This window comes from Anas platyrhynchos, chromosome 2 (assembly GCF_047663525.1).
Source record: "Anas platyrhynchos isolate ZD024472 breed Pekin duck chromosome 2, IASCAAS_PekinDuck_T2T, whole genome shotgun sequence".
NCBI lineage: Eukaryota > Metazoa > Chordata > Aves > Anseriformes > Anatidae > Anas > Anas platyrhynchos.
This window is the reverse complement of record NC_092588.1, coordinates 134,710,000-134,732,020: the sequence shown is the minus strand read 5'-3', so window position 1 is coordinate 134,732,020 and position 22,021 is coordinate 134,710,000. Positions and strand designations below refer to the sequence as shown.

The 22,021-nt window shown below is 36.9% G+C and overlaps 1 protein-coding gene across 4 annotated transcripts in view; it reads right to left on the bottom strand.

Annotated features, from left to right (window-relative positions):
- CALCR (calcitonin receptor) overlaps window positions 1-22,021 on the bottom strand; it is a 173,201-nt gene that overhangs the window by 87,455 nt on the left and 63,725 nt on the right. The window contains exon 2 of one of the 4 annotated variants that reach the window (XM_072033631.1): window positions 2,272-2,399. The exons of the other annotated variants lie outside the window; for them this stretch is intronic. The gene's annotated coding sequence lies outside the window, so the exon portion shown is untranslated. The remainder of the gene's footprint in view (window positions 1-2,271; window positions 2,400-22,021) is intronic. 4 annotated transcript variants of the gene reach the window in all.

Below are 22,021 nucleotides of genomic sequence, written 5' to 3'. Positions count from 1 at the left end.
TCTGTGAGTGCATAAATACTGGGATTAAATGAAGTAGCTTTGGCTAGTGGTCTGCCACATGATGGATGAAAGCAACAGCACTGCACAAATGTCAAGTTCATCACTAAACATTCCTCAAGGCAGAATATCTCCTTGCAATTTTGTTATGCTGTGAAGCCATCGATGGTTTGTCATCTCACACAGTAGCATAGAACAATCTTTGTCTTTTAGGCACAGTAAGAAGAGGTGTTTTTGAAAGTGCTTGCAGTTTTTTGGAGATATCTACAGCAGTGTTTGCACAAAGAGCAGGTATGCTATAATATAATCTTGGTGACACTGCAGCTTGCACGCCTCCGGTAGCTTGGGATGAATATTACCCTGCAGCAGAGCAGTGACTTCAGTGGAGTTGCATACATTTAAGTCAGATTATAATCTTTTGCATATCCTGAAAAATTAAATCATATCGTTGGAACGAATCCCTATCTATCATTCTCTTAGAGTTTTTAAAGTACTTACCATCTGCAAAATAGTATTTGGGGCTAACATTAATAATATTAGTATAATTTACAATGATAATTTTGAGGGTAGAGCTAAATAAGCATTGTTAAATAAACTGAAGTATATTACAACAGGTTAAGTCAAAACTCTGTGAGTGAGTTAAGGCAAAAACCACCTACTTGGTTGTCCCGTGATTCTCCCAGACCTGCATCATGACTGTACTGTACATGAGAACTAAGCTGTATGTACAGCACAGTCCATGCCAGTCAATGCATTTAGAAATATCTTAACAAGTTCAGTGGAATAAGAATATCATGACAAGGCAGTCCTAGATGCACTTCGGAAGTACATGTGAAGAATTTAAGAGAAGCAAGAAAAACTGCACGATAAGGGTTGAACTTTTTCCAGTTCCCAGATTCTTTCTGTGTCACATTAGCAGAATCTTTTATGTGGATGAATACAACTAAACATGTGACATTCTTCCTTCTAGGATCAATATTTTTTTGGATCAATACATTTTTTTTCCATCTATTGAAAATTTGTTAAAAGTTTTCTTTCAGCTTTAGCATATACTTGAAAGAAAAACAGCTATTTAATATTCAGTTGTGGCCAATTCTTTTTCAATTTTCCATTCAGTCCTTCCCCAGGCAAACTCCCACTGGTCCTTTTTTTCATAACCATACATTCCTATAGATTATTTGAAGTAAGTGAATATTTTATGGGGTGGGCAAAATAGCAAGAAAAATATTATACTTTCTTATTATGTCACTGTTTTTATATAAATCATATGAAGTGTGAAAAATCATGTGAGTGGATTGTTATAAATCAAATGCACATGACACACATTTAGAGCATTTTGTTCCCATTTTGGCATAGCCTGTAACAGCTGGATGTAGGTTTCCTTTCTATCCTGACAAAAAATGAGCCTGTGTTGAAACACTAACACTTTTTTCTCAAGTCTGGTTCTAATTTTACAGCAGCTCTACTAATAATGATTAGAAATCCTGAATATGATCTAAGTCAGAATGTGTTACCATTGATCTGGAAGGGCTGTTTCTAACAAGGTGTTTTAGAAGACCTAACAGAGACAAAGAAATTCAGGGCATGCAAGTCTTGTGACAGTATCTGAAAAAAGCTTTGCATGTTTGAGGCTTTGGACAACATTTACAGACACACCAATTGACCTGCTTGGAGAGATATTACCTCTGATGGTAAAACTTACCTTACCTATGCTCTTAAACTATTGCATCTACTGCAGCACTGACATTTCTGTTACCATACCTAAACTACAATAAATAGATGTCACCTAAAGCTGTTATTACATTTACACTATTTTTACAAACAGTGTAATGACAGATGAAGATATAATAATGTACACAATGATTCACATAGAAGAAAACATGGTCATGACTTTTACAAGTCAGTAAAAACAAAATTATCTCCATCAATTACTAGGGAATCATTAAATACCACAGCTGTGGTGCTTGACTACTGTGCTGTCCCTTCCAGGAACTGCAGCACTGCTACTGTAAAGCTTTAGATTGAATATTAGCAGTCTAAATTCCTAGTTTTGATTAGGAAAAAACCTGCATATTTTTCACTATGGCATTATGCATTCATTACAAAAGCTTAACAGAGCAATTTACATATGATAAATTAGTATGAACTGCTATTTTACCAAGAGGTAGCTATTAGCCATTTAAATTAAAATTCTGTGAAGAATTCCAGACTAACACACACAAAAAGTCTTTCTTTCCATGATAAATATGCAGGCAAGTTTCATAGTGTACACACCTGCTTGGGTTAGAATAAGGGGAGGAATGGGTCTTTTCATAGAGTTGCAGTAAGATCAGTGTTTTCTTTACAGCTTGTTTTTTCTTCTGTAAAGTAGCAAGGAAAAGAGACAAGGGAATGGGAATTACCTGCAGAGTGAGAGATGCCATTATTTGTGTAAGTCACTTACATATTCCTGGAAAATTTTATAAGACTTGATTCTCTGTCCCAAACATCCTTCCAGGCCTGTACCCAAGGCATGCATACATCAGCTCTGGCAACCTCTTATAAAAAACTCTTAAACTTCTTCTGCTCTTAAATATTTATAAGCAGGAAAATCAACTATCCACCTGTGGGGTTCAGAGTCTCAGCAAAGACCTTGCAAAGATCTGCACACACTGGGCTATCAGTGGCCAACCACCTCTCAGAGAAGCTTTACTGGTCCCCAGATATTCAGGTCTTTGGAAGTTACTTTATTTTTCTGGTATGCCAGAAAATACAGGTGGATGTAATATTCCTAAAAAAATAAATACATCACTAAGTAGGAGCTACCCAACTCAGCAGAGAAATAAGCCCTTTCACAACTAGACAGATGGGGATAATGCTGGACCCTGTGATGGGCAGACTGCAGGTATTAGAATTGTAGATGTTTGACTGCACCTTTCTACTAGGATGAGCCACCACAAATGAGTTGTTGAGTGAAGGTTTGCTTACATTAAACTGTTCTTAAGAACTTCTATCCTACAATCTGAGGACAACAGGAGCTCAGAGTTACAATGAGAATTTGGGCAGCTTCTCAGACTGCAGATAGACATTTTGCTTTTGCTGCCCACTATGTTGGGGGCTGTCTCAGTGCTGGATCCTCTAGAATATGAAGGTTTTCACCATCTTCAAGAAAACCTGCAACATAGATGCAAGCCAGCAGGACTGCTTTTCTGTGAGTCCGGGGTTTTCCTTCTTCCATTATACTTGTTAAATGGTGCACTGGGACAGCTATGGGAAGCTAACCTACTCAGTTTTAAAAGGAAAATGGCATGGCAGAACTTGGAAATGATTTGCTGTTGTCAATATTGGCAAAAGTGGCGCCTCAAAACCCGTTACATGTAATGCAGATCATTTTATTGGCCTCTTGGCACTGTCACTGTCCCACTTACTGTGGCTATTCAAATTCATTTTCTGATTTTCCTTTCATGCAGTGGTTATGTACATGAGATTCTAATTAGACAGAAAATGTATAGCCTAATCTTGTTTTAGGGCATGGGTAGGGAGCAAGGCCTGCTCTGAAGCATCTAGTGAGCCACAGCCAATGAGACATACGGTGGTGGGTAAAGAAGCATCTCGTCAGGCTTGTACCTGCTCCACTGCTAGGACTGGAAGCCTGCAGGGCCATTGCAATTCTCAAGCAAATCAGACAAAGCCCATTTATGATCACTTCCAACATAATGTATTTTTTAAGGCTGCCAAAACTAACTCTGAATGCTTCCCGGTGCCAAGGTTTGCTTTTGGTAAAATCTTGATACACATTGGCTAATGCCTGCGTTTAGCAGGGATTTATTTTGCTGGGGCTGTTAAAATGAATTTCTGGCTCCATTAGGCAAGGAACTCAGAAGCAAATCCAAAATGTCAGCTGAAGTCACTAATGAGGATTAGCTTCCAAGTTTTGAGTCAGCTGAAAATACAGAGGCAATTTTGCTTTTCTGAGCACAGCCTGGACACATGCAGGTGCCATGGGGCTGTTCTTCAGTTTAGCCTATAGAGCACTTACACACTTTTGGACAGCTAGGATTAGGGTTGCCCCAAATATTCCTATCAAATCCAGCTGCTGAGATAAAGGATAATCTGGACTACAAATGATAGATTCAAATAGGAAAAGAAATGCCTCCAATATAGCAGCCAATTTGTAAAGCTTTTCAAAATAAAAACCTGGAAGTAGTCTGTAATTCTCAGCAAGATTTTTCCTGTTAAACCATGGGTTGCCAATGTTAGCATTTATTTCACTGGCAACGAGTAAAAAGACCTGAAACTTTAGCCTCTCAGTGCTGTTAATAACTTCAAATATCCATCCATGATCAAAAGCTTCATGTGGAAAAATAATAGATGGTCTCTTCCATAAATTACATTGCCAGATAAAGTGCCTTCATATGGAAAGTACTTTATATAGCAGACAGAGGACAAAAGGGAAGCTTATTTGGATGAGCACTAAGATCCAGAAAAGATTTCTGATGGCTTTGGAAAGAAGTCAGCACAGTCTATTCAACAGCAGCTAGGGCTGACCTTGCTTGACACCCCGACTGTCTCGTTGAATCCATGTGTGTGTGTATGCTTCTGCAGAGCTGTATAAAAACTCAAGATACAGGGAATTTAAAACAGCTTAGCTTTTATGGGGTCTGCAGAGTTTGTGTCCTGGGGCTTTTTACCCTCTTTCCAGTGTTGATTTGGCCTACTGGTGATGCAGAGTTCAGGTTTTATTTGCTTATAAGCAGCTTGTAGCTTTTGCCTAAAGCTTGCTGTGCATTCATCCTGATGAGGCACTTCACCTTCCTATGCAGTGTCTTTCAGACAACACCAGTTTGAAAAGCACCTAAAACGTTATTTTTGATGAGCCATCCTCACCAAGGTAGTGAGAGGCTCAGCTCTCTTTGGGTTCTTGGAGTAAGATGAGTTAAGATCTAGTCCTACGTATGGTTGCTCAAACATTGCACATGCACAAGCAAAAAGCAATGTAAAATCCACATATTACTATATGTGGATTGCAAACAGCATCTGGATGTTTTTTTTCTTTTATTCCTTTACTGAGATAAATTTTTTCCACACATTTTTTTGTTTGTTTGTTTGTTTTGCTTAACTCACTTGATTTCAGCATGAGCAGAGTAATACCACTTTTGTAGCCTCATATGTTAATCCTATTTGAGCAGGTATTTCACAGAGGTACAAGACAAAGATGTCACTAAAACGACAAATGAACTCAGGAGTGGAGTTAGCACTCAAATAAGAGGTTCTATGTTTGAATAGCTCTGCTGCCTGGATCTGACAGGGAATGGGTGGTCTTGTTTGGGAAGCAAGGCATGAAAGGGTCTACAAAAGCAATCTCTTTGTAGAATGAGTTTCACATGAGAAGCTGATATTTCAGCTGTGGAAAAACATCTCAACTATTCATATTTAAGAGCACAGCTCACAGCAAAGAAGCAAGCAGCAGAACTTTTTTTTCATTGTTTTATGTCCTAAAATCTCTTCTTTCAGCCCTCGTAGTCATAGTACCCTTCCTTAAATTTTGCACTTTCCCTGTACCCTTTATTTTCTTTTCCAGCTATTCTTTCCAGGAGATGCTATTCACACCTCTTTTAAATATATTCATACTGCAAGCCCATACTAACACCACAGAGGTCCATAACATATGAGGCTGGAAAATCTTGTGCAACATTATAACGATTTATTTTGTTGTCAGTGAATATTGTGCTAATTGCTTTCCATATCTATTTAGTAAAACACCTGTCTGAAATTTATCTCAGAAGTTTAACAGCATATATAAATGGCTGTATTGTGTGTCTGCAAATTCCTCAGCCTTTTGCTACAAAATTAGGCTAGGCTTATTGAGCTCTGGTTATAGATTTCTACTCCAGGAATCACATCATGCTTAAATCATTTGACTTCTGCCCTTAATGAATGGAGTCAATAAGCCAGATTGAGTTGCAGTCACTGAGGAATCCCACATTTTTTTTGAAAACAAAACAAAACGATACTAATAGCAGAGCATCTGAACAATCCTGCTGTTCCTATGATGTGACAAATGAGGGTTGCTTCTTGAAATTTTAAGTAGAACTGGTGCCCAACCATTTGTCTATATTGAGCAATTATAGTAGGGTAGATTCCTTATTCGACATTTGAGTTGAAACAATGGTCCTAAATAAAATAATCTACTCATTTGAAACCATAACATGGTTTCATACCATACCTTTCTTGAATAACATAGTCTACGTTCAGTAAAACTATCTTTTGGTATGGCATTGCCAATGTCAGTCTAGCTAATGAAAACATCTGTAATCCTGCTCTTTTTAGTTCATTAGTGTTAGACTGTGCAACAGAAAACAGATGTTGGCTCAAAAGTAGTGATAACTGTGACTGTCTCATCAACTTGTTTTTTTGATAATGAACAACACAAACAAGAATTTATTTTCGTGAAAGAATTTATGACCTGAATTCTGCAAGGAAAAGCCAAAAATGCTTGGGCAAAAGCCTATACAGGAAATGAACCACAGACATCAACTTTGTCTTTAAAGTAAGCATAGGACACATTAAGATAATATACTTCTGACATTAATATGGTTTATTATAATAATACAGATTTTTTCTGGGGTTGATATCTGGTAAAAAATACAATGAATAGGGCAGATTGTTCACCGTGACCTACTTTCAAACCTAGCCAATGACAATTATAAACTCACATGCCTACAACATATTTAGGTCCGACTATTAGCTTCCATTCAGGGAAAACAATATAGTACAATTGCAAGAGAGAAGGCTAATGCAGTGAAAAGATTTGTCAGAGCAATTTTATTTATGTCATGTCACTGAAAAAAAGTCTTACTGTGTACTAGAAAAGCTCCACAGGAGGTATTTGGGATTGCTCTTTACCAATATAGTTTTATCACAGGCAAAGAAAATGCACATTGTTCTTACTAGTGCTGTATTCAGTTTTGTTTGCAGGAAACAGTGTTCCTTTGTGTGACTGGATTTCACCTGAGCAGAGGTACTTTCTCTTCAAGCTACTTTTTCTCTTCAACTACAGAACAGAGCAGAAATACTACTGAAAATGTCTGCAGAACGTTTCTGCAATACCACAAGAGAGAGTGTACACACATATTCTGTGCTTAGAATGCAATTCAACGGAGGCCAAAAACTGTGGGCAACTGCCTACAAGACTTCAGACAGATAGCAATGCCTACAGTCTAACATTAATTAGTACAAATGCTCATTGTTTTCCAATAGTAACTACAGGGTTTTATCGTGCTTTCAAATCAATGGGTATGTACAGAACATGGCACCATCAAAGAAGTATCATTGAAATTTATAATTGCACTTATAAATATGAAGTAAATATGATACAAAAAACTACTGTAGTGGACCAAGCTGTTAACCTGTCTTCTGGCAATATTTCTACAGAGATCACTGAACCACGTCTGCTCCCTTTTCTGCCATAAATCTGGAGGCTTATTTAAATGTAAAAAGCTCTATTAAATGCAACAACACTCTTTCATGATTCCTTTGGTACCAGTAATGGGTGAAATTTGAGTGCTCTGGAAAACTGGAGAGCATATCCTAATTGGACTTTTAATTGAATGAGATAAATAGCATATGTCACTTCATATACAGCAAGTTCTGTAAGCTCAAAATAAATCAAAATACACACAAGTTGAAGTAAAAGATGTCATTATTTTTTATTTATTTATTGCTATTGACCCATATGTGAAAATTCTGAACTTTGACCTTGAGATATAGGTGCACTATTAAGCCAAATGTGTCTGACTTTTCATTGCAATGTTCACATGTTCACCATGAAACACTAGTCAATGGAGTTAAATTGCTTTTTTTTTTTTTTTTTTTTCCTCTACATCTGTCACCTTTGTATTGTACACTCACAAGTAGTGGACTCTGGCTGACAAACTACAAAAGTCAGGAGAGGCTTTTCTTGCATAAATGAGAATCCATAGCAAGAGCTGCTTTTGCATAATGAGGAAGATTAGGCTGAAACCAAATAGCGTCACACCAGACTTCCACAGGGAAATTCAGGTGCATAAGTCATGGAAGATAACGATAGAAAGACAGATGCTTGGAGCTCTCACAATAGGTCCCAGACACTACCAGGGCATCTAGTAACAGATACTGAACTACCTCCTTAGGCTGATGGCCTAAAGGATGCATTATAGGTTGGTATCCTGATACTGCCAATGTTCCTGTATTTAAGAGGAATGTACAGCATTAACGTACATCACACCAGTTTGCTATGGTCATATTTCAGGAGATGTAAGCATATGCACCTGGCTGTTGTATTGTACGTTAGTGAAGTGAATGGGCCCTAGTCCACCAAGCACCACATTGTAAGTGCTATCCCTTTCTGCTTAGGCAGCCATAGACCTTACATGGACAGCAGAAGAGCATCTGAAAAGCACCCACACCCTGGTTTCTTCACATGAAGGTGTTGTGGTTTCTGATGACATCTGAAGTCTCCTGCCCAAGGTCAAAAGAATACTGCCTGATTGTGGGTAAGTTGCATGATGTTTACTACTACTATTGGGAGGACTTCCGTACTGAAACTCTTTCCTCACTAAGGGATCAGAGCTGGGTGGACAGTGGTCACCTGCCTGTATACCAGGATGGTAGAACTTTGGTACAGCAGGATGTTTAATCTAAGGTGCTCCATTGCATATTAAATAAATCATCTGTGTTTTGTCTTGATGTAGAAAGCAAAGTGGTACAATTAGTGGTACTGCTTTTTCAAAAGAGCTCTTGCTGATACCCCAAGTACATTAGAACAGTATGTGTCAAAGCTCTGAATATGAACCCTATGCAATTGCATTTTCCGACCCTGATTTGTCAGAGGAGTATTAGTCTTTAATGAGATTCATTACATAATTAATGATGTATCTATATTTCCATTTTATTTATTTTAATCTATTTATTTAAGCTACCACTTAAGTTGTAAATACCATATATACCAAGTAAATTTTGAATAACACCACCTATCTAAAAGAGTAGAAAATTTCTCTTTTTATGTGATCAAGTGTTGTTGATTAAAACAAAAGACATAAAGGAAAGCTTGTATGAAAGCAGAGATTCAGCTTGGAAGATTAGGATGGTTTCAATCTCTTTTGAAAAAGAGTAATGATGTTTTTTTTGTTTTTTTTTTTTTGTTTTTTTTTTCTGTGAAATATAGAGCAAGACAAATACTTGGTTCAGCTGAGATTTTTATACTCTGAACTTACAGGCATTGCAATTCCTAGGCTTTTGGCCCTAGGATTTGATAAAAATGACTGTGTGTAATTTTTCAGATATATGCCTATCATGAAAATACCCAATTCTTACAAATGTAAACAAATGCTAAACACAAAAATGTGAAACAGAATTTAGAGACCATTAAAGACTAGCTTTAATTTTTTTCTTGTTCCTGTACTGAAGCTTGTGCATTATTCAGTAACTTTTAAGTAATACACATCTGAATCTTTTTATTTTTCAGATAGACATAGCTGAATTCCTTCACTTTGAAACTAGAGGAATATGTTTCCCTTTGATTTCAGTAAGCACAAGTCTCAGACTTTACAGAATAGCATTCCTGCACAACCAAGGCCTTATATTATTATTATTATTATTATTATTATTATTATTATTATTATTATTATTATTATTATTATTATTATTATTATTATTTTAGCACATGGATAGGATTGAATATAATATCAGGCTACATGTGATCAAACAGTCCTTCATTATACCTGTGAGTAGAAACAATGTGAGAAAGACATTTCAGGAACAGACTCATTTAAGTGTTTATGTTCATCAACTCAAACCAAATACTTACTGAATTAGTATTAGTAAATTAGTAAAATTAGTAAATCAGATTTACTCTGGGATAGTTAAGGATTTACCGGCAGATAGACAAAAGTGAGTTAATAAGTCCTTTTGCATGTTAAGGGGTCTTGATTTTCTTCTGTAAAACTTCTGTTTAGGTTTTTAATAATCCGTGATGTATACTTACTGCTGTGATTTTAACTGCCATTAAATTGCACTTCCAGTTTTATTTTCAAAGGAAAGATAATGACTAACAGTCCCTCACACATGATGGTGCTATTTTGGAGCTGCTCTGTGTGCTGGATACTCAGAAATACAGAGCTCCTTCTTAGCAGAACTCCTGAGTGTTTTATCTTTATAAAGAGTCTCTTTTATCTTTATACTGAGTCCCTTTTACAATAGGTGCAGTGACAGCTCTTTGGAAAAACTGCTTAACTGGTAGGACTCATTTCTGGGGGAGCAGGACTGTTTTTTTTTTTTTTTCAGGCAACAAGTCTGCATCTTTCTGTTTGAACAGGAGTTATTAACCATTGCAAGATAAGTGATATTGGCAGCGTAATGTACATTGGGGTCTTACTGGGAGTTTTTGTGCCTGGATAGGGAGCAGTGGTTCAAGCAGACATTTATCATAAATATTTCATATGACATTTAAATTATAGAAATAACATCTTTGGATGAAATTATTCGACAACTTCATTTTTAATATTAAATTCTTCAAGCTGATCTCAGTTTGGGAATGGAAATTGTACAGCAGCATTAATAATGGTTGGACACTACCTCTGTCTGCTGAACTTCTGAATTTGTGAAGGTGGAACAATGATTGAAAGACATGCAAAATATCTGAAATATGGCCAATTTTCTGGGATAAGCTTATGCTCTATTTATTTCCATATCAATGAATATGTGCACTTAATTGAACTGATCTTTAAGTGAAAAATATTTTGAAGCAGATTCATTTCTGAATTCTGTTTCAGGACTTAATTCCAGGTCTTAGTCCTTAATTATATTACATACTACTAATTAAACAGTAATAAAATTTTGGCCCATAAAATGTAAATGAAATGAAACAACTTTTTAATTGATATCAATTTTAAATTTGTAAAAAGTATTTTTTTTTCTGATTTAACTTCAGCCTTACTTTTGGCCAATGGTGCCATTCAAACGAAGTCAACATTTGGTATTGATTTCAGTGAAAAGTAGTTTGGAGCAGACAGCAAAAAAGAAGAATGCTGCAAAGAAAGGCCGGTCTCCTGCAGTGAGCAAAGCTGACAAAAAGACAAACACTTTTACTCTTTCTGAAAACGTTTCCCTTATAATTGCATTTCTAAGCTGGGGCACACAACACTGCCCACACAACTATGCTTTGCTTGAACCACAGTTAATAATGAGGGCTTGGAAGAAAGCTAACTATCCTGTTTAATTGAGGTCTTACAAACTTTAACAAGATCTCCATACTGACTTCCTACAAGAAGCTGGTCTGCAAGAACTTTGTTTTCTCCCTCCAAATTCTTTCCACACATTGTATGAGCTAAAGCCAAAACAGAGGTTAGTTCCTGCAGTGTGCTAATAGCATGGGATAAGTTATTTCTGGGGATACAAGTTTCTTATACAGATAGATGAGTCTGTGTGAATCCCAGTTTTCTTTTAGAAATTGGCTTTCAGAAGCCAAACTTGTGTATTGGCAGCTTGCCAAAGTTTGATGTCAGCCATGGAAATAATCTTTCTTATTCTGAGAGATAGGATGAGAAAGCTTGTAGATTATTACAGTGTAGTATCAAAAAGAACAGTTATGATTTCTAATCCCACCACTGATGATAAGCTGTTTCTTTTTGCCTGGCTACAAATAAAGGATTTTTTCCAGTTTACTATCTATGACTTGAACAGGATGTTGCACCTGACTTCAAGATAAGTCAGTAAAAAATAATGGAAAACCTCCCCAGTGAGCTCAGAGACGGAAAACAAAGTCTAAAATGGGGATGAGGTAGCACTGTGAAATTTATGCAAGTCTCTACTGATATGGTTACATCAGATAGTAATGTTAAACACTCTATCAATACTGGTAGTTACATTCTTCTGAATTTATATAACTGCTTTCTAAATTCATATGTGCAGACTGTCATTCCTGCCTTGACATTTGTTTTTTAATAAAGTCATGTTAAATATAAATATAAATATAAATAAATAATTGTTTTCAGCACTCAGGAAAGACCTATATGGGATAACTGTATGCCTCTTCAAGGACAGCAAATGTCTTTGACCGGCACCACAGCAGAATTACCAGTCCAACATTAGGTTTCCATTTATTTTATGTATGAAGGAAAATGGTTCAGGGAAATGGAAAATTCCTTTTTAGTGTATAGGGAACTGAAGCAAGTTTTATCTTGCTCCATAAGGTAAAACTTGCTTCAGTTCCCTATACACTAAAATTCGTTTCTCTATGCCCTCCCCCTGTATAAAAGACCAGAGCCACAGCTTTCTGTGCTATGTAGAGAGGTGTGTTCACTCATTTTTCTTACAAAAACAAGAGTATCTCCTTCATTACTCAAAGCCTTGAGGAAAGAAGAGAGCAATTTGAAGGGTTGGCACTGAGGATGTAAAATACTGCTCGTAAAAGTTGCAGAAAAACCACCAGACTAAAGGAAACAGAGCTGAGCTAGAGCAACAAATTCTGAATTACGAATCTTGACTAAAAACTGTTTTGTCTCCAATAGGTGGAATATACGAGAAAGACTTAATTTCTAAGATGTAGTCAGTCCTACTGCTGGCAAAATAGAAGTCCAGGTCAACTATTTTTTTATATATAGAGGGAAAGAGATGTGTATCATGAGGAGCCTCAGTGACAAGATGATCCAGTTCTTCTCCTCATCTAGAAAATTTACCTCCTGCTCTGGTTTCTTCCTGAACCACATAGTAGAGAAGACTAGGACCATCATCTAAAGAATGCATATCTATGTATGTATAGGTTCATGCCTATATGGAGGCAACTGATCAGTCCTCTATCCCATATCAAGCAGTCCCAGGAAAGAGATGCATAAGGGGAGTGAAGGAGCACAACCCATGCCGTGGAGGTGAATGCCAACAGTGAGGCCACCCTGCATTGCCCACCATTTGGCACAGCACCACCATACTGCAGCAGGATGGAGAGCCTCCCACTAGCAGGGGACCCGAAGCAGGAGAGGATTTCCTTCTGGCAACAGATCAAAGAGAGCTGAAGAGTCCCTCAAGGCATTTATTTCGTATTAGATTGTTAAATAAATTTACTTTCGTTTTCATTAACATTTCTTTCTAATTCATCTGTTTGAGGTCTCAAGATCAGATTGTTTATAAACGTAGCTATACAGTTATAAAGTGGGTAACTATTTTTTCTTGTATATCCAGGCTAAAGTGAACCGCCAGTACAGAAATCTTGCTTCAGTGGGTTTATGAAATGGGCTGACACACTTTATTCAATTTCCTGCCAGTATATCTGTCCAACCAAATTGCACTGTTCAGAAGTGATCACAGTTCAATGCCAAATCCTGTAAAGAAATAAAAAAGAAATCAATGCTACAAGCTTTAAAAAAAAAAGTACCAGTCTTGCAGTCCCACACGGAACCTTTGCCTTGGAGACATACGTGTAGGTATGAACAATCTGAAAAGTAATGGGACAGACACTCATCCATTATCTCAGATAAATGGGAGTTAATCCCATCCACGACAGTACTACCACTGCATGCATAGATACAATTTTTAATCTGAAGAGAAAAACAGCTAGGCTAAAGCACGCAACCTTGAGTGCTTGATCCCTTAATTAAACCCTAGCTATATCTAAGAATATGCGTGTCCAGATCAGTGAAAGCATGACGAACAGTTCTCATGATGAACCTTCCTTGGAGATTAAGTGTGAAAGGCCCTGTACATGGGGACTGCTGTTCCACAGCCTAATTTCTTCCCCACTGAAATGTTAAGCATGTTTTAATCCATTCATTATACAGTGGAGGATTTTCCCAGCCAAGAGAATGAAATGTCTTAAATATATCTGCATTTTTCCCAGAATAAAATATAAAGTGTGCCAGACAACCATCTTGGTTACATAGCCACAATATGTATCTTATCCTAAACCCTTTTAATTCAAAATCCCTTGGAATTCACCTAATTATGACACGTGTGACTTTATGTTATTGCTTATTACTATGTCGCACAGGAGACAGATATACTTGGCAGAGGAAGTCAGTGCATTGGTTTCAAAACAAGCAAAATCTTGCCAAACAGAATAGCCTAGAAATGTATAATACCAATGACATGCAAATTAGTGTCAAAAGTTGGCAATCACAGCAGGCATCATTATCTCAGTGGTAGGAAAACCTCTGTGACAGTAATTGATTTTGGCAGAAATGTGACGGCCTAATGTTACAAAGATTTGATATCCCTTCCTCTTTTAACTATAGTTTCTTTTGCTCACATTTTTAATGATACCTGTGAAGTCCTACATCTTTGACTTTAGTAACGCTTGTAATGCTGGTACATCCTTCTTAGACACAAGCAGAAAAAAATAAAATCAAAACCCTTCCTTCTTTAAGGAGATGAATATGGAAGTTGGAGACTTGGCTTCAGCACTTCAGTGGACCAGCAGCACTGTCCTGACCAAGATGAGGAAAAAAAACCACAGAACTTGCAAGAAGTATCTTCTCAAGAAAAAAAAAAAAAAAAAAAAAAAAGGCTGACAGGAACAGATAATCCAAATCACCATTGCATCCCAAAGCTTCTCCTCTCTATTGTGAGACATCTGTGACAGTGTCTTTATCCAGAGATAAGTGTGCAGGCTTAATCTAATGCTTAATGAAGATGATTAATCAACATAATAGAACTTATCTGCAGTCTGAACTGTGACACAGTGACTCATGCTAAATAGCCTTTTACTTCCCAAGCAGACACATCGATTTCAATGTCAACTTTCAAGGCATAAAGATCATCTCAGCATGAGCAAAGGTTAGTGGGATCTGGCCAGCATTTCTTTTGTGGTGGTACTGCAGACCTATCCAGAATAATCAGATATTAGAAGAAGCAAAATCACCTTCAAAAACACTTCTTCCCAGAACCAGACTGACATCACTAGTTATACAAATAACAGTAGTAACAAATAGATAAAGCTGTATTATATTGCTTTATGCTTTACCAAAACTGCAGGTGGGAAAATGTCTCTTTCTCTATGAGGAAAAGTAGAGCATCATACAAAAAAGAAATGCTACTTCTCCTGTAGCTGTTATTTTCTAGCATGTAACATTTCTGAGCAATTTAAAATTTAGAGAAAAAAGTGAATATGAATATGCATTATGCCTGATCTTTTAGGAATATCTTACTTATAAAAGCATATTTTACCCCCCTTCCCTAGCATGTCCTATTCTGTTCTCTCTGAAGGCAGTCTCAAAGGGTGCCTGAAGTTAAGAGATGGACCCAGGAATATAAAATTGTCTTCTCTGAAAGATGCTTGTAAAATCTTAAAACTTGGTGCTTGGTATTATTACTTTTGTTTTATTTTATTTTTTTATTTTATTTTATTTTATTTTATTTTATTTTATTTTATTTTATTTTATTTTATTTTATTTTATTTTATTTTATTTATTATTTTTAAGGGGAATTTTAAAAGCACTACAACTTCGCAGGGAGATGGCTGTATCTAAGCTATGCACCTATCAATCAGTTCACAATCAGTTGAGACAAACAGGTATTTGCAGAACATGATTCATTCACGTTCTATTTTCAATGTTTATTTTAGGTGATACAAATTGTTACCTTTAAATGTCTATATCTACCTCATCTACAAATTTCCACATCGATCACATGAACACTAGCCCATAGCTCTGATGAAACTGTGAAAGAGCATCTTCTCAGGAACATCAGGAACATCTATGCAAGTATTGCCCTTGCTTGGTGCCGGGAAGAAATTCTTCATGATGAGGGTGGTAAGGCACTGATGCGGGCTGCCCAGAGAAGCTGTGGATGCCCCATCCCTGGAGGTGTTCAAGGCCAGGCTGGATGGGGCTTTGAGCAACCTGGTCTGGTGGGAGGTGTCCCTGCCCATGGCAGGGGGTTGGAACTGGGTGATCCTTAAGGTCCCTTCCAACCCAACCATTTTACAATGCTATGATTCTATGGGAATTATCACAGAAGTGTTAAGATCAGTTGATGGAGAATGGGAATATCTGGGGTTGGAAGCATTGGAAGGAACAATTGACAGAAAAAAGGCTATGGGAATGGATTGTGCTGATGGCACATATATTAACAGGTCACCAAGATGCCAGCACATCTACATGTGTCTTCTCAGGGCAACCAGCACCAAGGCAACAAAGGACAGACTGAAAGAACATCCTAACACAAAGGCAGCCTACATGCAGAGTAAAGCAAAGACTCGGAGATGACAGTGAACAGAGTGGGAGCCATAAGACACCAATATAAGGTGATGAAAGTTGGTGTACAAACCTGGATTATTCACAGAGGTGGGACAAGTCAGTGATGAAAAGTCAAAATTGCTGTTCACTCCTAAAGGGTACAAACAGGCAGACCTATTACTGGAAAGGGTTTCTAGACTAAGAAGCACCCTGGTGAAGTGAGGAGGATTCAACAGCTGCCATTCCTTGTCCTTCAAGCAATTGCAAGAAAGCCTGGAGAGACCACCTGCCTACCACGTAGTGTTTGCATGCTGAACAGACAAGTTGGGCACACACATACTATTGCTTGTGAATATGTGGTATTAGAGTGTGACTGAGTTAAAAATAATTTTATGTGAAAATAAAACCAAGTTCCCCTCACTTGAGGTCTCCCATTGGACTTTGCTATGCTGAAATGCCACAATATTACATCCTATATTCATGAAAATCAGTCTCTCTCAATTGGTTCAATTAATAATTCATTGTTCATACAAATAGTGAGAGTTTCAGCAAAGAGGATTAGCTAAAACCTATGTGTTTAGCATATATGCATCAGATGTAGGTGATATATTTCCTACATCTTGTCCTATCTGACTCAAGAGTACACGCTTACAATCTCACACGTCCTAGTCTAAGCAAAGATATGAAGTCTTTTCTATTTCCTTGTAAATGGTCCATTCTGAACCTGATAGACTTTTCCATATAAGAAAACTATAGAAATATTTATGTTCCTGAAGGTTTTTTATTTCAACAAATGGGCAATGGCCACCAAAATAACGAAGCAGAACAAAACATTTTGATAAAAATACCCAAGCAACTTTAGAAATAACAGAGTGACCCATTATCAGTTATGTCTGATTCAGACTAGAAATATATTTACATTCCCATATATGCAGTTATTTAGGCGACGACAAATAGATTACAGCAATTTACTGTAATGCAGTTTTATAAGATGAAATCCCTCAAATAAGCTACCTGTAGATCACACATGAAGAAATGATTGCACTGCATCACCAAACTCTATTGTCAAAGGGTCCATCAGTAATTTGTTTGTTGGCTACAGTAAAAAGCCCATTTCATTTTAAAAAAAGATTGTGCATGATAGAAGCCAGATTTCTATCAAAGATTTTCAATACCCTTTTGAGCTATTTGAACACAGTTTCTATTCATTCATTTTACCTGTTCTATTATGTTCCTATTGGAAACAATTTCTATAATAATTACATTTTTATGAGTGTTGCCAGAAGGAAGCTCTAATAAGCAGCCCAGATTTCTCAGTATTAATTCTCAAGGTGTATTATTCCATGATATTACAGATAATTTAAATAAATACAGAGATATGCATGACTTGGCAACATTCTTATTTATGCTTTGATACTTAATGGTGATGAAGTCACTGTACTGCAATTATACGTTACATGATTTTTGACGTATTCACCCTTGTGTTTCATGAATTTATCTATTTTCAGCTACAATGCATTAGTGCCCACAGTGGGATTTGCAACACTGAAAACTAGGGCATAGTGGCAATGATGGCATTACATTTTTCAGAGGTCAAAATGTACAAAGAGGTGAAGACAGGATCAAAGATAACTTCAAAGGCATCTTTTCATTCCTCTGGGATAAATACAGTTGGATATTGCACTGGTACAGAAAAGAGCTTGCAGATTTCCATTTATAAGACTCTTCAGGGACACTTGGGGGTTTCACCACACTTTCTTATAGTTGAAATTACAATACTAGTTTTCCAGCGCATGTAGAAGCTGCTACATTCTCATATGCCTAAAGTGTGTACTGCACTCCCAGTGAGAAAATTTAGTCCTACTTGTCTAGGCACAGTTCACATTTTAGTTCATTACACTCATTAAATACTATGGAAAATGCTGCAAAACTTCTTACATTATTTTTTTAGGTGTGGAAGTGAAGTCCAACAGAAGAGCAGCATTATTTACTAAGCTGGTGTCACACCCAACTGTTGGCAGGACTGACTTCAGGACTGGCATTTGATTCTCATACGTTCAAGCTCTTCTCTTTGTATCTGTTATTTGGGCAGATAGAGTTTGTAAAAGTTTGCTAGCAATTTCTGAGGGGACAGTTTATTACAGAGAGGTCTACTTATGGGCTTCAGAAGTGATTCTGTTTCTAGAATATTGAATTGGAATATTAGAAACATGGCAGTGTCTGGATTTTCAAGGACTGAAAAGTAGAGTTTGACTGTCAGCATTCTTTAAAAAAAAAAAAAAAGAAAAAAAAAGAAAAGAAAAATATCTCCTTTCTTATGTTATTTTCTTGTGGCTGTTCCTTTCTTGAACAAGCGGTCCTGTCTTAGAATAGATCCAGTGAAGAGGATAACTATAACACTGAACTTAAATGGTCTGAAAACATTTGCCCAAATACATTAGTTTTGCCTCAAGTTGGTTTTAAACTTCACTTCAGTCAGTCAACCGAGATTTCACTTGGTGAAATATATAAAAAAAGCAAGCTTTTTCTCTCTGTTTAGATCTCATGAAATTTTGAAAACAAAACCTCAAAGAAAAAGATGGTAAGACATAAATCACCATTTAGTACTGCTATTTTTACTCGAGATTCAAGTGGTCCCTTTCTGTGCTCCACAATAAGTTGCGGACAAGAAGCTCATGCTGCAGCCAGCCTGCATGAGTAGGCAGCCTTTTCTGGATGCTTTGCTTTTATGAAAATAACATTTTCAAGCTCTATTTGCTTCAGATGAAGAAGACATAAGAAAGCAGAACAACATATCACAGTGACTGGGCAAATAGTTGTACATAAAGATATTGGCAGCTTTCAGGTTTGCTTTCATCTCATGGTTGACAGGTGCAAGTGCATGGTGTTGAGTATAGCATGTTCTTTCAAGTACACTTGTGAGACATATCTGTGAATATCTGAATGGTTTGTGAACAGCTCTTTTCGCTCTGTCAGATCAGATCAAGAGCAGAGGTAAAGACTGTGCTGCTAACTTGTGGTAAAATAATACCGGAATAAACTTGTAGTATCTATGTGTTGTTTCCTACATTTTTGTATTATTTTGTGACACACTGCTTTTCTATACTTATGTACCTACAAAATCTGAGTCACAACTCTATTGATACATAAATGTTCAGATAAGCAGTGTGCCACGAACTACCACAAATTCATAGGAAACCTCTTATTCTGGGTTTCTACATTTGTAACTGAAATTTGTCTTCACTGCCAAATATGCTTGAAGAGTGGCAGAAGTTCAGGTTGCAAGGATACCATCTTTACCTGGATATTACTCATAATCCCAGGGAGAGTGACCTGTCACCTGCAAGCCATGCAAGGCTTGGAAGAGCAGGATTTTGCAAGACAGAGCTGATGTGAGCTTCTACTAGAAAGGAAGTGTTCTAAGACCAATTCCAGGTCCTCTGTTACCACAGATTTGCTACCTTGTTACTACAGCTCCAGTACTTGGAATTTTCCTTAGACACACAACTCACTTCAGTATTCTTCAGTGAAGACTGGTTCTGCATTCTCAGCCCTCCCCCCAGATGCATGGGGAGCCATACATGAGACATTAAGTGCTTTAGGAGATCCTAGATGTAAATCTCTCAAGAGACGTCTCAAGAAAGACTGCCCCAAACCTGGTTTCCAGTTAATGCCTTCCTTGTTAATTTGAATTTGTGTCATCTGTAGAATATTTGTTCTGTACAGGGTGTTGGCTTAACCTCAAAGAATTGTCTAACTCCTTCTCTCAGAATTTGTGCTTGCCCTTCACTGAGCTTGGGACCAGGGTTCAGATCCTTTGCCTTTAACAGGGACTATGGTGAGGTATGGCAAGAAAGATGAGACAATTGTTTGATCACAGGCATAGGAAAAGCTTCTTGATTATCCAGGTAGGAGACAGCTTTATCAGAACTTCTACCCAGTTACTTCAATCTTTGTCTTGAAGTCAGTGGTGCATAGTATACAAGAATATTAGAAATATGCACCCTCCCTTATCTCCAGGGAGCAGCGCTTTTCTTTTATCCTGCTAGAATTTAATTAGGTGAAACATTAGATTAGAATTCTATAGCATATAAACTCAGCAACACAGTTTCGTCTGTAATTGGCTCCATCTCAGGAGAATTACAGGAGCCAAATATGATAAACCAATTCTTTTCCTGCTTGCTAATAAGCATGTATTAAGCTGAAGCACCATACCAAGAATTAGTAAACCCTTCCTAACCTTCTTTCTTATTTTTGAGTCTTTATTTTTCTCTTCAAAGCCAACCTCTGCCTTTCAGAAATGTACTTTATGTCAAGAAGTTGCAACAAGTGAAAGGCAAATGCTGCTAAGTGACAGCTCTACTCCAGAGAAAAGCAACATCCGTTCTGGAGTCAGCCATTGCATTTCATGAATCAGTCAAGTGTTCTCCTAGGAGCCACCAGTTCAGTCAAGCTCTGGGTATATTTATTTCAAGTAAACAAGGGAACATATGTTGTTATATTAAATAGCAGCAGTGGCTGGTTGAACAGACTGCAATAGAAAACTCGTACTTTAAGTGCACTTGCCAACAGGGCTGAACAGTGGTGTGAATACTGCCGTCTCTGCCTTGAACTCACATTAGTACAGACCAAGAACAAGTGGCCTTGGGTCTTGGTTCTATAACTAGAGAAAATTAAAAATCAGACACAAAAGTCAGTTCATTTTATTTATGGTTTGGCTGAACAATAATAAGTCCTAAGAAACATAAAAATAGTGCAAAATTAATTTCTTGTTAGTAATACCGTCATGAGTTTCATTCATTCTCACTGTCTCTATTCTCAGTCCTCAAAACTTAACCTGTGCCAGAACTGTGAGCATGGAACTTCCATTCGTATCAGCTCTGTGGGAATATGCTCAGCTTCTTCTTTTAAGAGAACAAATGCTATAATGAAGACCTATTTTAGCTTTTCATATTCTGATTACTTGCCTGTAGTTTTTTAATGCCATTTTATATTCTGACAAAGAAGACTTCATGACAAGGAGCAAATCCTAATGTCTTTACTCAGTACTGAAGCAAATCTCAGCAGGAGTTCAGAGAAATCTGTAAAGCCTGAAGAGAATTTAGCCAAGAGCATTTTAAGGCCTCAAATCTGAAAGCACTTTTCTATCTGTTTAATATTATGAACATGAGCAGATGTCAAGATTGCAAAAGTTAGTTTTTGTTATTGTTGTTTTCATTGTTGTGTTGTTGTTTTTTTTTTGTTGTTATTTTTTCCTTGCTTATAAATGTAACCTGCTTATTTTAGCTGAAAAAAAAAAAAAAAAAAAAAAAAGAATGAGCAGCTAAGAAGAGGGAAAAATAGAAAGCTGCAGAGTATAATTATATCAATTCAGAACAAATCAGAAGCAGCACACAGGGTTGTTTTTTTTTGGATAACTTTTCAAACACAATATGCAGACTATGTTCCCTTTTTACAGAAAGTTTTCAAAAAGGTGACTTTTTCTTGATTATGAAAGAACTGGAATATTTTCAAAAGTCTAAAGTTCTGCATCGTAGAAAAAATATTCTGCATATTATCCCTAAAGCACAGCACAGATCCTACACATATTTATTAAAGTATATCTGAGTGGTTAAACAAGGACTATATTCAGAAATTAATTTTATTCTTACTAATGTTACAGCATTTGAACGGTGATTTCTGATTCATCTGAACAATTCGTCACGTAGTTCCCAGACAAAAATCAATTTAGCAAAACTAATTCATATTTCCCTGAAAGAGACAAGACAAGTGATTACAGGAACTCTGAAATAGAATAGTCCTCCTGCAGCAGGTGCAGAAATCACAACTTGGATTTTCTT